This window comes from Euprymna scolopes, chromosome 33 (genome assembly GCF_053919585.1).
Source record: "Euprymna scolopes isolate OS-2025 chromosome 33, ASM5391958v1, whole genome shotgun sequence".
NCBI classification, from domain to species: domain Eukaryota; kingdom Metazoa; phylum Mollusca; class Cephalopoda; order Sepiida; family Sepiolidae; genus Euprymna; species Euprymna scolopes.
In genome coordinates this window covers 54,706,238-54,720,288 of record NC_136514.1, presented here as the reverse complement: position 1 = coordinate 54,720,288, position 14,051 = coordinate 54,706,238, and the positions used below count along the sequence as shown (strand labels likewise).

The 14,051-nt window shown below is 35.0% G+C and overlaps 1 pseudogene; it reads right to left on the bottom strand.

Moving 5' to 3' along the window:
- Window positions 1–13,518: 13,518 nt before the first annotated feature.
- LOC145258516 (U2 spliceosomal RNA) lies at window positions 13,519–13,655 on the bottom strand (annotated as a pseudogene).
- Window positions 13,656–14,051: the final 396 nt, after the last annotated feature.

Here is a 14,051-nt window from a genome sequence, read left to right as displayed (position 1 = left end):
ATTAAGTAAATCCCAGCTACTAAATGTTTTTAGTGATTCACGAGGCGCAACTTTAGATGTCATCATTCTCTTCGATAAACCTGTACTTGACATGCAGGTTCAAGAAGCATCTTGCGGCAGTTTACATAATGGGGAATTTATTTAGGGGTGCATATCTCCCTATGAATTAAACGCGTTTCCAGATACCAAGCTGGATATTTCTACGCCATATATATACATATATACTTGTAATTTTTCTAAAACTGCACATTTAAACTAAAGTGAATGTAACTGCTTAAACAACTTTCATTTGATTCGTCTTTTATTTCTCTATAATTGTATATTTTCCTATTTGACTTTTAATTGAAATATTCTAGTGTTTACGTAAATTAAAAAAAATAACTTCAAATTGACAAGGCAAAAGGCTTCGTACAATGGAAAATTGTTAGTTAAATATAACTTTACAACATTAATGCGACGCAAATATAACAGCAACACAATGAACGTTTATATTTTGTAGGAAAGCCCCTCTGTAATTTGACAACCTGCAATCTTTTGAGCATTCCTCGTATAAGTCTGGGAGAAATACTCCGGTGAAAGGGCAACCCACTTCTCTCATAGTTCTCCCAGATTTGAAATTTTATCATCGCGTAGCTGTTGCTTTATATTATATCATACGTTTTCGGAGATTGTGCAGGCCAATCCGAACTATCATGCTCTTCAAGAACGCTCTTGGCATTACCAGCTGTGTGAATGGAAGCATTATCTTGCATAAAGTTTCTCGTCCAAATTCCGGTCAAGGTAGGGCAGAAGATGTTCAGTCAACTTATTAATATACTTGCTCGAATTAATCCGACCTTGCAAGCGAACAATAATCACTGGACCATTGACACTAATAACACCCCACACCAAAACTGAACTTCCACCACCTTGCAGCATGTAAACTGCGCACCTAGGATTGAATTCTTCGTCTTTGCTTTAACGGACGTACGGCCTACCATCACTGCCTAGCCTACTGAACTTGTTTTCGTCGCTAAAATCACTTTCAACCAATATGAAGAGTCACAATCTTCATTGCATCTGAGGAAGTCCAGACGGAGCTTTCTGTTCTTTACAGAAATCATTGGCTTGCATTATTGCAACACAATTTCGCAAATTACTTTTCTTCAATCTGTTCTTAACTGTAGAAAAATAGCACTTTTTACATGCTTCCATTGTTGTTGGATTTAGGGAGCCGTTTCAAATCTGTTATTGAGGCTGCGGACCATTGTCTTCCCTGTAAGAAGTAACTCTAGTACGACCAGATTTAGGGGCATCACGAACACTGCCGGTGTTTTGGTGCTTTTGCAGTCATATGTACCATTTGCTCATCACCTTTCAATCTGCGGTCGATTTCTCGATTAGATAAACACGAAAGGTGGAGATTAATGAGCTCTTGACGATATCTAAGTGAAAGTATATTGACTAAATGCTAGGTTGTATATCCTGGAACAGCAACAACTACGTTTAGAGATGCTTTTGTTGTTGCGAAGTTGTTGTTGTTTTGCCTTCTCGATTTGAGGTTAAATTTTAAAATTTATGTGGACAATTAAAACAATTAAATGCCAAATATGAACATATAAAGTTATAGAAGAATAAAAAGCGAATCAAGTGGTATTGGTTTTTTTAAACAATTACATTAAATTTATCTTAAATTTGCGTTTTTTGAAAAAAATTATAAGTGCGGCCTTCCTTTTTTTTGCTACTATGTATATAGAGATATATAGATGTTTGCGTATTTGTCTTTGTTCGCAATATTTTTTAATGAATTTAATTATTTATACGAAATTTTATTTAAATGCGAGTTTGGAATAATTTTTTAATTAACAACCATCTATTGATTTATTTACATAGGTCTTTACATTAATATTAATATTATAATGCGATATCATTTAATGAGGGCCTTAACAAGATAGGAGAGTGGCTTATAAGCAGTTAGTCTAATAATTAATACCTTTATGGTTCCAGATATGTTTTGCTATCATACGTAGCTAATTCTTTATAATGAACTGATCAGAATCTATTTATAATTTAGAGAAGCAGGTGCGGCCAGCGTCTCGTTAACTATCATTTATAAAAACGGATTCAGAATGGGAAGAGCAGGAGAAGCCAGGTACGTTGGTGAGGTACTTGCATGGGTAAGAGAGATTATGTATCAAAACAGCACACCGAGAATGTCATCAGATTATTTATATATCATTGAATTTCTTTCTTTTTTTTTGCGTTTCGCGGGTATTAATAATTAAGACGTTTTCTATCAACACTATTTGTCTACATGGCTTTCGTGTTTCTAAAAATAGGTGTTCTACTTCGACGTCCAAACAGTTATAGAGGTTTAGGTAATCTTTTTTCCCCCCATTTCCTCACAGAAAGCTTTCTTCTTTTATACATTATATATTAAATACGATAGCGCGTGTGTTATTTTCTACGTCACGCTTACATCCGGGTCGTTTAATTGTGATGTACTTCCACTTGTTGTCATACATAATTTTACTAAGCATTCTTCATAAGTTTTTGTTTCGGTTTCGATAATAGTTTATGGCACCTCAGTAATTTCTTTTTTTTTTTATAAATAATTTTATCAAGAATTCTTCATAATTTTGGTTTCGGTTTCGATTATGGCTGATGGAACTTAAGTTATTGTTATGTAGTAAATGGTAATAAACAAAAGTAACACAGGATTTTAGTAGCGAAACATGTATTCACATATATTATAGGCAAAGTGAGTTGAGTAATACCATTCAACATCCCCCTCTCAAGCTTTTTGTTCGTAAAATCTGCCAGTACCTCTTCCTTTTAGAGTTTACCATCAAGGGCTCAGTAAACTTTCTCTTGCGGAACGACCGCCGTAGTTCAGGCGTTGGTTGAGGAGGTTCAAAATCAAAGTTCTGAAGACAGTGTCAAACGGGTCATCTTCCAATGGTGGACTGTCGCTGGTTTCAACTGATCGAAATATTCTTAGTTGGTTCTGGTTCCGCATGCTTGGTTTACTTAGCCTTTTCCATGTTGGTCCTAAGATGATATATACCATGTCATGGACTATCTTAGTAATTGTACCAACCTCCCAGAATGGTGTGTTGTTTTTATAAATATTTGAAAAACACTCTTTCACCTTGTATGAAACGTTTACTGGGTACCTAAGTGGTCACTAGTGGCCTTGACTGTTTGGGTAAGAGCTTGTCAAAAACGGATCTCACTTTCCGCGCAAACATCGTTTCTGCAGGTGAGACTGCTGTTGGTGTGTTCAGGTTGGGTGTAATTCTATACACGTGTAGAAATTATTTAAGTGCTTCATCTGTTGGGGTCCCTTGAGCCTCCTTAGGTTGCTTTGGCTTAGGGAATTCTTTTAGCGCGGGTTTTTTAGCTTCCGGTATTGCAGTTTCAGTTTTTTTTTTTTTGCCTCCTTTGGCAGGTTCCGTTGAAGCTTTCTTTTTCGATTTCTCTGTTGCTTCAAATGGGGCGTTTCGTTTTCTTTTAGTTCGAATCTTGCTATAGCCTTTGTACATTTTCATAGTCCTGCTGAGAAGACTTCTGGAAATTCGGCTTTAACTCGTCCTTCAGTCGTTGTTCCTCCGTAGACGAATCTTCTACCCTATGACAGAATTTATTCATAGGTTGGTCCCACAATCCGAATCGCTCCATCCAATGAATACCGAACAGTTTTTCGGATGTCCTATGTACATACACTTTCACTTTTTTAGTAACACCATTTAAGGTTACCGGGAGTGTGAGTGTTCCCTCAAATTCCACTTTATCGAGCTGATTTTTTTGTCTTCCGCATGGTTGGTTTACTTAGCCTTTTCCATGTCTTAAGGTTAATGATGGACAGATCTGATCCGGAATCCAATTGTAGATGCATAGTTTTATTTGCGATGTTAATTGTGACATATTTGCGCCGGTTATTATCCGAATCCAAGTCGAATCTAGTCTGTCGGACGCTGTTCTTGACCTTGTTCTTCCCGCACTGGGTCGCTTTGTGGCCCTTCCTGCCACATTCGTTGCAGTAATTATATTTGTTTCCCGCCGCAGCGATAGAACGGGGTTGTAGGGGATCCGGATCTTGTGACTGGGTGGTACTTATATAGTGTAGGCTAAGTTTTCTTACTTCCAGCTTTGCTTTTTCAGGGTAAGTATTTTTCCGGTCTGAAGGTCGTTTTTCTAATGACTGTTGTCTCGAGTTGTTCCTTACTCAAACTACCCGTTGACAATCTCGGCCAAATTCTGGAGGGTGAGGCCCTGTTCGTTCTCAAGTTGAGAGAGAACACCTCGTCTAATCTCATCGCTTTTAGATGAGACTAGACTCTGCACAAAAATTAAACTCTTGAAGTCATCTGCCGATAAGTCAGATAGACGGAAAACATCGCAGTGTTTATTTACCACAGACGCGAAGCTTAGGTAATCGTCGTCGTCGCTTCTATGAAAAAACCGTAAAATTCGGGATGAACAGTTCAGATAAAAGTTTGACCGCTTCAGAAAATTCCAATTCACTCGTCTTCCTAGGGAGAATATTATTCACAAACTTGCTGTGTTCTGTGGTCCCTAATTTCCTCAAAAGTAGGCGAACTTTCTTAGCTCTGCTCCACTTTTGACAATCCACGGTTAATAAGTCCTCATATCTTCGATAGAAAGCGTCAACCGTCTCCTCCAACTCCGGTTAGTAGTTGAACGTTTCTATAGCGTTCCATATTGTATTTTGGGAAAAAGCAAAACTGACGTCTTTGTGTTCCGTTCTATCGAATATTTTAAACAATAGCTCTTCTTGTCTCTTTTGTTGAAGTAGCATTCTCTCGTCCAACGCTTGTTGCCTCTCTTGAAATTGTAACTGGAGCTGTTTATCAAGTTATTTTAAATTTTCCCCAGCTTTCTGATGCTGGTCCATCTGAGCATTTATTAGCTTTATTAATACTGCTTTAACGTCCTCCATCTTTTAATGGCTTTCTTTCCAAACGCACGAAAAAAATTATTTCCGTTTTTTTCACTAGAGAAGAGAGAGATAAAACATTAAAAAAAAACAAACAGAAAATGCTCTTTCCTTGAGTGTCTGCGTATGAAAAGGGAGGCATTGTAGCCCTTGCTTCTTGGTAAAATCCTCAGAGATAACTCAATATGAGAGTGGACAAAAAAAATTACTTGCGAAACAAAAACAAAAAATGTACTGTGATACAATACAGTTGCAAAAGAACAAAAAAAATTGTGGAATTGTCTGGCAATTAACCAAAATTGATGTTTTATATATATATATATATATATATATATATATATATATATATGTGTGTGTGTGTGTGTGTGTGTGTGTGTGTGTGTGTGTGTGTGTGTGTGTGTGTGTGCGTGTGTGTGTGTGGATGGGGAGTTGTCCCCACGTGGAAGAAAAAAAAAGTTTTTCACTTTAGGAATGGCAGCTAAAAATAGAATATTTCATAAAATTTCGCTCAATTAAAAAAAGTCTTTCTTTTAGTCCAAGTAAGACGAAAGGGGGGGTAACATTTCTCTCCCGTTAAAATAATGCATAAAGTTAGCAGCAAAAACAAAGGCAAAAAAAAGTTTCACTTCATTTGAAAAATGTTCAAATTTGCATAAAAATAAATCGTAGACAGTTACAATAGAATTGTTCTCACGGTGAAAATTGGGTCGGCATTTTTCTCTTTTTTTTTCTTTCTTCTTTCAATAAGCCAGCAATTAATTTTTAAGCATTTAAAAAAACAGCGTTTTTTTTACATTTCTTTTCAATTTAAATATAGAGACAAAAAATTACTTAAAATTTAGACGATACTTTGCCATGTGTTCGTTTTCTTTTATTATATTTATTTTTTTGTTTTCGAACGTAATTGCCAGGCGAATTATTAGCTTGTAAATCCAACATTCATTTGAAGTTAATTAGAATTTTTTGTGGAGTTAACCCGTGTGAAAGTCGAATCCGACGTCGCCAGTTGTTATGGGGTGAAATGGTAATAAACGAAATGAACACAAGTTTTTAGGAATGAAAATTTTATTCACATAAACTACAAGCAAAGTGGGTTGAGTAATACCATTATTCAACGGTGGAGCGTTTGCACACTTGAGTACCGGAAGTGACGTAACCAGAGGAAGTAACGTCATGAGATAGTCCATTAATCCAATGGACAAGAGTTATATATATATATATATATATATATATATATATATATATATATATATATGAATGGAAATGTATAAAAAGGAATACGAAATGTAAAAAAGCTCATAACTTTTCTTTATTCGTTTTCAATTGGTGACGTGCAGGAATACAAATAATATTATAAAAAAAAATTTTAAAATCTTTTTTTACAAGTACATAATTTTCGACCGATCCTTCAGTCTTCATCGGTGTAGTGAAAGTATGAGCATGCACGAAGAAAAGAGGAATGGAAAATATGTATCTTCTTTTCATAAGTTTTTACATCGATTTCGAGTCAAGCTAATGCACCCAAGTTATAAGGATAGATATTTCTTTTGTAATTGCAACTTTATAATATATAAAAATCGACGGAACAGTAACTCTGTAATAATATATAAAGAATCTGCAAGAATTAAAATATCATATTTAAGCGTATTTTACGAGCGAGTTTTGCAGGGCGTTCGTGCTTGCTTAGATAAATACGTTTGTTGTTTTAACAAAAAAAGCTACAATAATATCAGAGCATCTTCATTTACACTGAGCATCTACTGAATGCCAACATCAATATATTACATATGAATGACTCTCCTGTAGACTTTCCACAGGTCCTGCTGGCTTATCATTATTTCGATGCTGTAATAACGGTGGGGAGAGTCACAGCAATCAGAGCTCACAGTTGGCGTGTCCATTCTGTAGCGAAACACTGGTACTCGAACCTAGAACTCGTGCTATACAAGACATTGAACGGAAATAGTAAGATTATACAAATTTAGGTGCTATCGAAGTTCGAGGTGGCAGGATAAAACGACGTTTTTTACTTTTTTATTCCGTGGTAGCGAGGTTACGTGCACGTGAGGTCCTTGTCGTTTGGAATGTCCTCTACCAAAACGACAAGGTATCACATGCATGTGTGAAAGACATCAAAAGAAAAAAAAACTATGGCGACCGATTGGCGAAGAAGATATCGAATAGTGAAAGAGAATCAGCCATAATTTCGTTGCAGGAAAAACGCGAACACAACTTCGATGTCGTTTGTTTTCATCTCACAAAAAATTCCTGACTAAACTAAGAATTAATTCTGACGAAAAATACCAACAACGACTATTGACAATCTTTCAGATGCTCAACAGAGATGCCCCTTTTATAACCTGTTCGAAATGCATTTAGAGCAAGAATCCGTATTGTAAGTTTAACGAAAAAAATATTCCTTTTTCCACTGAATGGCAAAGTTTTCATGGGTATAGCTTTGTGGAAACCATTTTTGCGTATTGCATCCCGGCCGATTACAAGTTACACATCTTCAAAACCAATATGAACAAATGTTTCCTGTAAATGTTACGCAAAAATATTACTACGCCCATATTGTTCTTAATTATTGTATGGTAATCTTTTCTTTCTCATTAACCCTACCCTCAGTCTCACTGGTTTTTGATTATTTGTGATCCAAATGGACAAACTAATTTTCAATCATTAGGTCGCACAGTCTTATAAATAAGACCTTTAATAATTTATATTACTTGTATTGATCGGACTATTGTTCTCAGGAATATTGATTAGTGTTTGGAAACATGCCTGAGGACGATCGAAAGCCAAAACCGACAGAACCGTTGTACAAATAACACTCACGATGAGAGCAATAGACCGATCAATACAAGAAATATTAACAATCAGCCATCATCTAAAAAAAAAACATGCAAACTTTAATATAAAAGAATTATTTTTTAATCGTGATCCCAACAGACAAACCAAAATCATTAGGTCCCACTGTTTTATAAATAAGACATGAATAATTTCTTTTTATAATCTATGAGATAAAATCTAATAGTACTGCTTACTGCATAATTACTCTAAAGAAAGGAACAAATTATCTGGTTCAGCAACTTCTCTCCAAGGGTTGTTGGAACTTGTTAAAAATTCTTGTGAAGTTTGCTAATATTCTGTTTGTTTGATGATCTATGAATTGATGTATTAGGCTAAGAAGAAAGTTCTTGCGGACTTTTTAATTTTGATTTCAAATCATGTATTTTAAAATATTTTTTCGTTATAATAACTTTATTTATATATCATTTGAAACGGCGTTTTCGCTCAATTTAATCATGTTTCCAAACAATTATGTATTCTTTACAGAACGTTGAATACAAGATAAAAACAGTTTTGCACAATTTTCCTATTTCAATTCAAGATAGGCCGAAAAATTGCTGAAACAACTCGGGATATCAACGAAGCATTTTGCCCAGGAACCACTACTGATCGCACAACATAATGGGAGGGGTTTAGTTAATATATATATATATATATATATATATATATATATATATATATATATATATATATATTAGCGGCGACGGATGTCGTGAAGATGATGAGCGTAGTGGTCGGCCATCGGATACTGACAAGAATGAATATCAATTAGGAGCCTTAGTCGACGCAATTCCACACACAATTGTAGAAAAATTGCATCTGATTTATATGTAACGTATTTTATGATGTCCACTTATTAAGAAATATTGGAAAGACAAAATATTTAATGGATGGGTGCCTCACGAATCGAACGACAACCAAAAAAAAACGCCGTTATGACGTGTCATCTTCCGTTCATTTATGCGACAAGAACGACCCGTTTATCGACCAGGTTGTGACTTGCAGTGAAAAGTGGGTTCTTTACGACAACTGGCAACCCTCAGCTTAGTAGTTAGACGCCGACGAAGAACCACAAAACTTCCTGATGCCAGTTGCAAGTTATAATGATTATTTAGTGGTTTGCGGCCGATCTTATCCATTATAGTTTTTTAAATGCAGGTAAAAGGATTATGACGGAGAATTACTGTCAACAAATAGATTAAATGCATCAGAAACTTCGGCAACAACACCCAGTATTAGCCAACAGAAACGGACCAATTCTCCTCAACGACAATGCCCGATCGACTTGGTTAAACTGACCTTGCAGAAGTGGAACGAATTGGGCTATTAAACTTCACTTCCTGCGCCATAGTCTCCAGACTTATCATCTACTGACTACGACCTTTTCAATCCTCGAGAACTTTATGCGTGATAAATGCTTCAAAAACCTAAGCGATCTCAAAAACGCTTTCAGAACGCAAAATGTTTACGGTTCTAGTATAAAATTTTCGCGTCAGCAAAAGTGTATTGATTCTGATGGTACTTATTTCGATTAATATCTTTTTAGACATCTGAATTTAAGTTATAAACCGAAATAACTTTCTTGTCAACCTGATATATATGATATCAAACTGCGTGCATATAATACTAATTAAATTTATTCAAAAATATTTTATATAACAATTAGTTCACTAATCTGAATGTAATTATGCTCTATTTTCGCACGTTGTGTAATTATGCTCTATTTATCGAGAATGTTACAAGCAAGAAGTTGCACCGGCCATTGTTCATACGAGTTGTTGACATGGATGTAATAAATGTGCGACTATAGATGTGATAAGAAGCGATGAAAACCATGAAATAAGAACGACTCTTGTTTTCACGCAGGAAAAGAATTTGAGAAAGAAAATCCACTGTTAAAACAAGCTTAACAACATTATCTCTGCCGATAAATGATATAAGATATAATGTTTAAGCGGAATTAAGGAAGGCGATGTCAAGTTGCCTCTTGCAATAGACATCTACTAAGTGATTGCCAAAAGTACAATTAAACTTTTTTTGTGTTTAAATATCTTTGGTCCTTACAAGAATTCTTACATTTTATCTTGAATGTATAGACTTTAATTTCTAAAATAGAAACAGTGAATATTCGCTTTCTAAATAAAATAAACAACTTTTTCGTTTTCAATTTGTGTATTCTAACACATTTTGAATTATTACGCAAAATTTCATCTCTAAAGTAAAAACATTAGAAGCCTTGGCAATTCTGACTTAATATCAGTTAAGGCCTTATAATATTGAAATGCCACTAATAAGCATTAATCACCAAGTTCAACAACGTAATCTGATACACGAATTCCTATATAAAATAGTAAGAAAAATTAAATGCTTAATTCTCGGGAACATAACTTGTATTTACTTTCTTGTCCATGAGGTTATATTAGATAGAGGTGTGTTTTCCAATATGGAAGACATCTGCTCATCACTAAACGCGAAACTCTTGGAGGGACAAAAATGAAGAATCGCACGAGTGGAGAAAGGTGTTTGATCGATTGAGGACACAACAAATAGTACATAACCGGGAAGTTATTCAGCAACAAAAAGGCGATAGAAACCTCAAAAGTTACATGTATTATCCGTTGCTTACTTCAGTTTAGATTTTTATATAAATAATAATACAATCATCGGAAATCTGGGATAATAGACGAAGGTGACATCTCACCTTACCTTATCATACAGTCAATCAAACAATTGGGATCCTCTCTCCTATATTCTAGCAGCACATACACCCATGCATGGCAAGATCATTATCGTGGCAGAAGTGTAAAATACACACACACAAAAAATAAAAACATACACAGCTAAAATTAATTTTAATTTTGTAGAATAAAGCAACTGAGAGACTTGAAACGTTAAAAAAAAATAGAGATCCAATTTTTTTCATGTCATTACAATTGAGTATGAATATGTGTGAGATTTCATAAGACACTTTGTACAATAAAAAATGTTTTTGTAAAATGTTATGTATGTAGGATCATCAGTCTATAACTCTTGCATGATTATATATATATATATATATATATATATATATATATAAACTTCGAAACTCCGCGAATTAAGGACTGTCCACTTATTAAGTGTGTCCTTTTCAGATTAAATATGTTTTTAACTCTTTTTGAAAGCGTGTTTAACATGTTTTATTAACTATTTGCTCTTATATATATATATATATATATATATATATATATATATATATAGTTTCTGTGAATATGAGAGAATATATATAATTATTTACAAAGCCAGACAACGTTGCAGCTCACAAGAGCCAGGGAAGTCAACAAACCTGAAGTGGAACGCTCGATTTTCGCCCTCATCAGTGAGACACATCAGAACTCCGGATTCGAAACCCGAGTCTCTTGCATGCGAGGTAAACACTCTACCAACTGAGCAAACGCACCGCACACAAGAACGTCTTGTTAACTGTTGCAGATCAAGTAAACCGCAACGCAATCGGACACTTGACTAAACCTACTTTCGCCTCGAACAAGGGATGTGATCATCGCGACCAGCTATAATCAAAGTTTATATCTAACTAGTAGGAATTTATACTCGCTAATGATGTCATTATGACAAGCTTACCTTACGAGCAATAAGTAATATATTTTTTTATAGAAATGTGAGAAAGAATATATAATTATTTCCGCAGCCAGACAACTTCGCAGCTGACAAGAGCTGTTTCGTTGCTGTGGAAATAAATATATATATATATATATTATATATATATATATATATATATTATATATATATGTGTGTGTGTGTGTTAGTGTGTGCGTGTGTTAGTGTGTGTGTATTATTAAGACAACGATGGATTGTTTACTATTTTGCACTCCCAACTAACAATTTCTGAAGTTCAATTCGATACAATGCTATCACAATTCACGATTCAAAATTCAACAAATGGCTGCCAATCCCTCACTATTTAAAAAAAAACTAACAGATACTACACGTTTATTCTAGCCCGAAGACCGGGGAGTTATTCTGTAACAATAGAAGTGATGGAACTCACTAAAATGGCATTTGTTATTCGTTGCTTATTCCACTTTACATGTTTAGGTTGTAAATAATAATACAAATTACCGAAACTTTTTCGTCGATCTCATGTCGCAAAACGTCCCCTACAATTCCTGTTAGAACGCCGTGCCACTTAGTATAGTCAATTACGATTCAAGAGACGTATGGGCAAAATGCAGAACTTTTCCTCTTTTATGAATTCTAAATCCCACGGACGTCTATTACGCAGTTACGCATTCTTTCTCGCTGTGGAATGAGACCAGTTAATCAGTAAACACATGCCATAATGAATAAATGCAACTGTTAATCGTTTAAAAGTCAGCCACCTGTTTTATTTAAAGTCATTGTCAAGTACATCTGTCGTCAACGTAATTTTAAAAAAAATGAATAAATCATCGCGGTATGTAACACCCACATATTACCGTCTTCATAATATTGATTATATTATATAGGCGTAGAAAGTGGCCAGGTTTGATCTGCCAACCTTCCTCATCACACAGTTCATCAAACAGTAGACATCTTTTACTCCCATATTCTAGCAGCATTATGCCATTCCCGATAGAAGCATGAAACTATAAATTTCACTACTAATGTAGATTTTAAGTTTGTAGAATCCAGTAACCGATAGTCTAAAAAGGTTTTAAAAATTTGAGAATCAATATATTTTTGCATGTCATTAAAATTGAGTAAGGATGTGTGTGAGATTTCATAAGCAACTTTGAAGAATAAAACAAAGCAAAATATTTTCATAAAACTGGTGTATGTAGGATTATCTGTACATAATTACTTGCGCAGGATCATATATATATATGTGCGTATGTGTGTATTGCTAACACAATCAAGTTTTTACTGTTCTAAACTTGGCCTGATATAACTCTTCTGTGTTAACAATTCCCGAAGTTCAATCTGCTGTCAACATTCATTACTATAAATTCGATACACTGTCGGCAAAAACTCGCCTTATAAAACTCGATACGCTTAAACTCGGCACTCTGCTGTCAAAACAATCATCTCGGAAAAGAAATTTTCTGCTGTCAAAAACTCAACTCCAAAAATCGACATTGTTGTGAAAATATTAAGCATTCTTCAATATCAAAATTCAAAATCAACCCTGTCTCTGAAAAATCAGTCTTTTTATTCTAAACTGGAAACATCTTATTTGCATATTAAGCGAGAATATCGCAGCCATATAAAGAAAAAGGGCGGCTCTACTTTATTTATTTTTTACTCCTTTGTTTATACTGGACCCTACAAACTGCACTAAACAGGTCTCTACCAAGTACCAAGTATTAAAAGCGTTTACTCACAAGAGAGTAAATTAGCTTGTAGTATTTCAAACCAATAAATATATACATATACATGATTACGATAATTTATAAGTATTTCGATTTTAACAAGGCTGATAGCCTTAGTCGCGTGCTCTCGTGTAATGAATGAACGCGTGAATGTAGGATTGACATGAAATTCTTAAAGATGAACTAAAATGACCGAAAAATGGGCTGAAATGACGTAAATAAATAAAAAGTAAATGACTTAGAATGACTTTAATGAACTTAAGGATGATTTGAATGACCTTAAGAATGACTTGAATGCTTAAAAAATAACGGGAATCCTCCAAAAACAACTTGAATGACTTGGATAATGACTTGAATGGCTTTGAGACTGACTGGTTGCAAAGTAGGTGATCATTTTACATAAAATTAATACAGAAAAGTGATCCCCCACTTTATATCACAAACTTACAAACATGAGTACAGCATGTAGTAAGAGCAGATACTACACTTTGATCTTGGCCAAAAGGCCAAGAAACGCGGTATTTATTTGCTCCCCTACCGAGCAAATTAGGCACAAGGCCGATTTTTAATGTGAGGAGTGAAGGGGAAATGGGGACCAATCCCCGGGCAGTAGAGGAGCTGGATAGTGGCAATTGGTATGAAGGGTTGCCCCTACATTGACCAAGGTCTTATATGTGAGGTCGCCCCCACGTATGGTCTTTGCTTGCAGTATCTGCCGCAACAGGTACTACACTTTGATCTTGGCGAAAAGGCCAAGAAAAGCTTAAAAAGCTAAGAACAGCATCTATTAACAACAGACCTCTGATCTTAATCAAAAAGGTCAAGCACAAAAGTGTTACGGACAGATCGACCGACCGACCGACGGAGTGACTTATAGAGTCGCTTGCACGCGGCTAAAAATACACTGGAAAGCT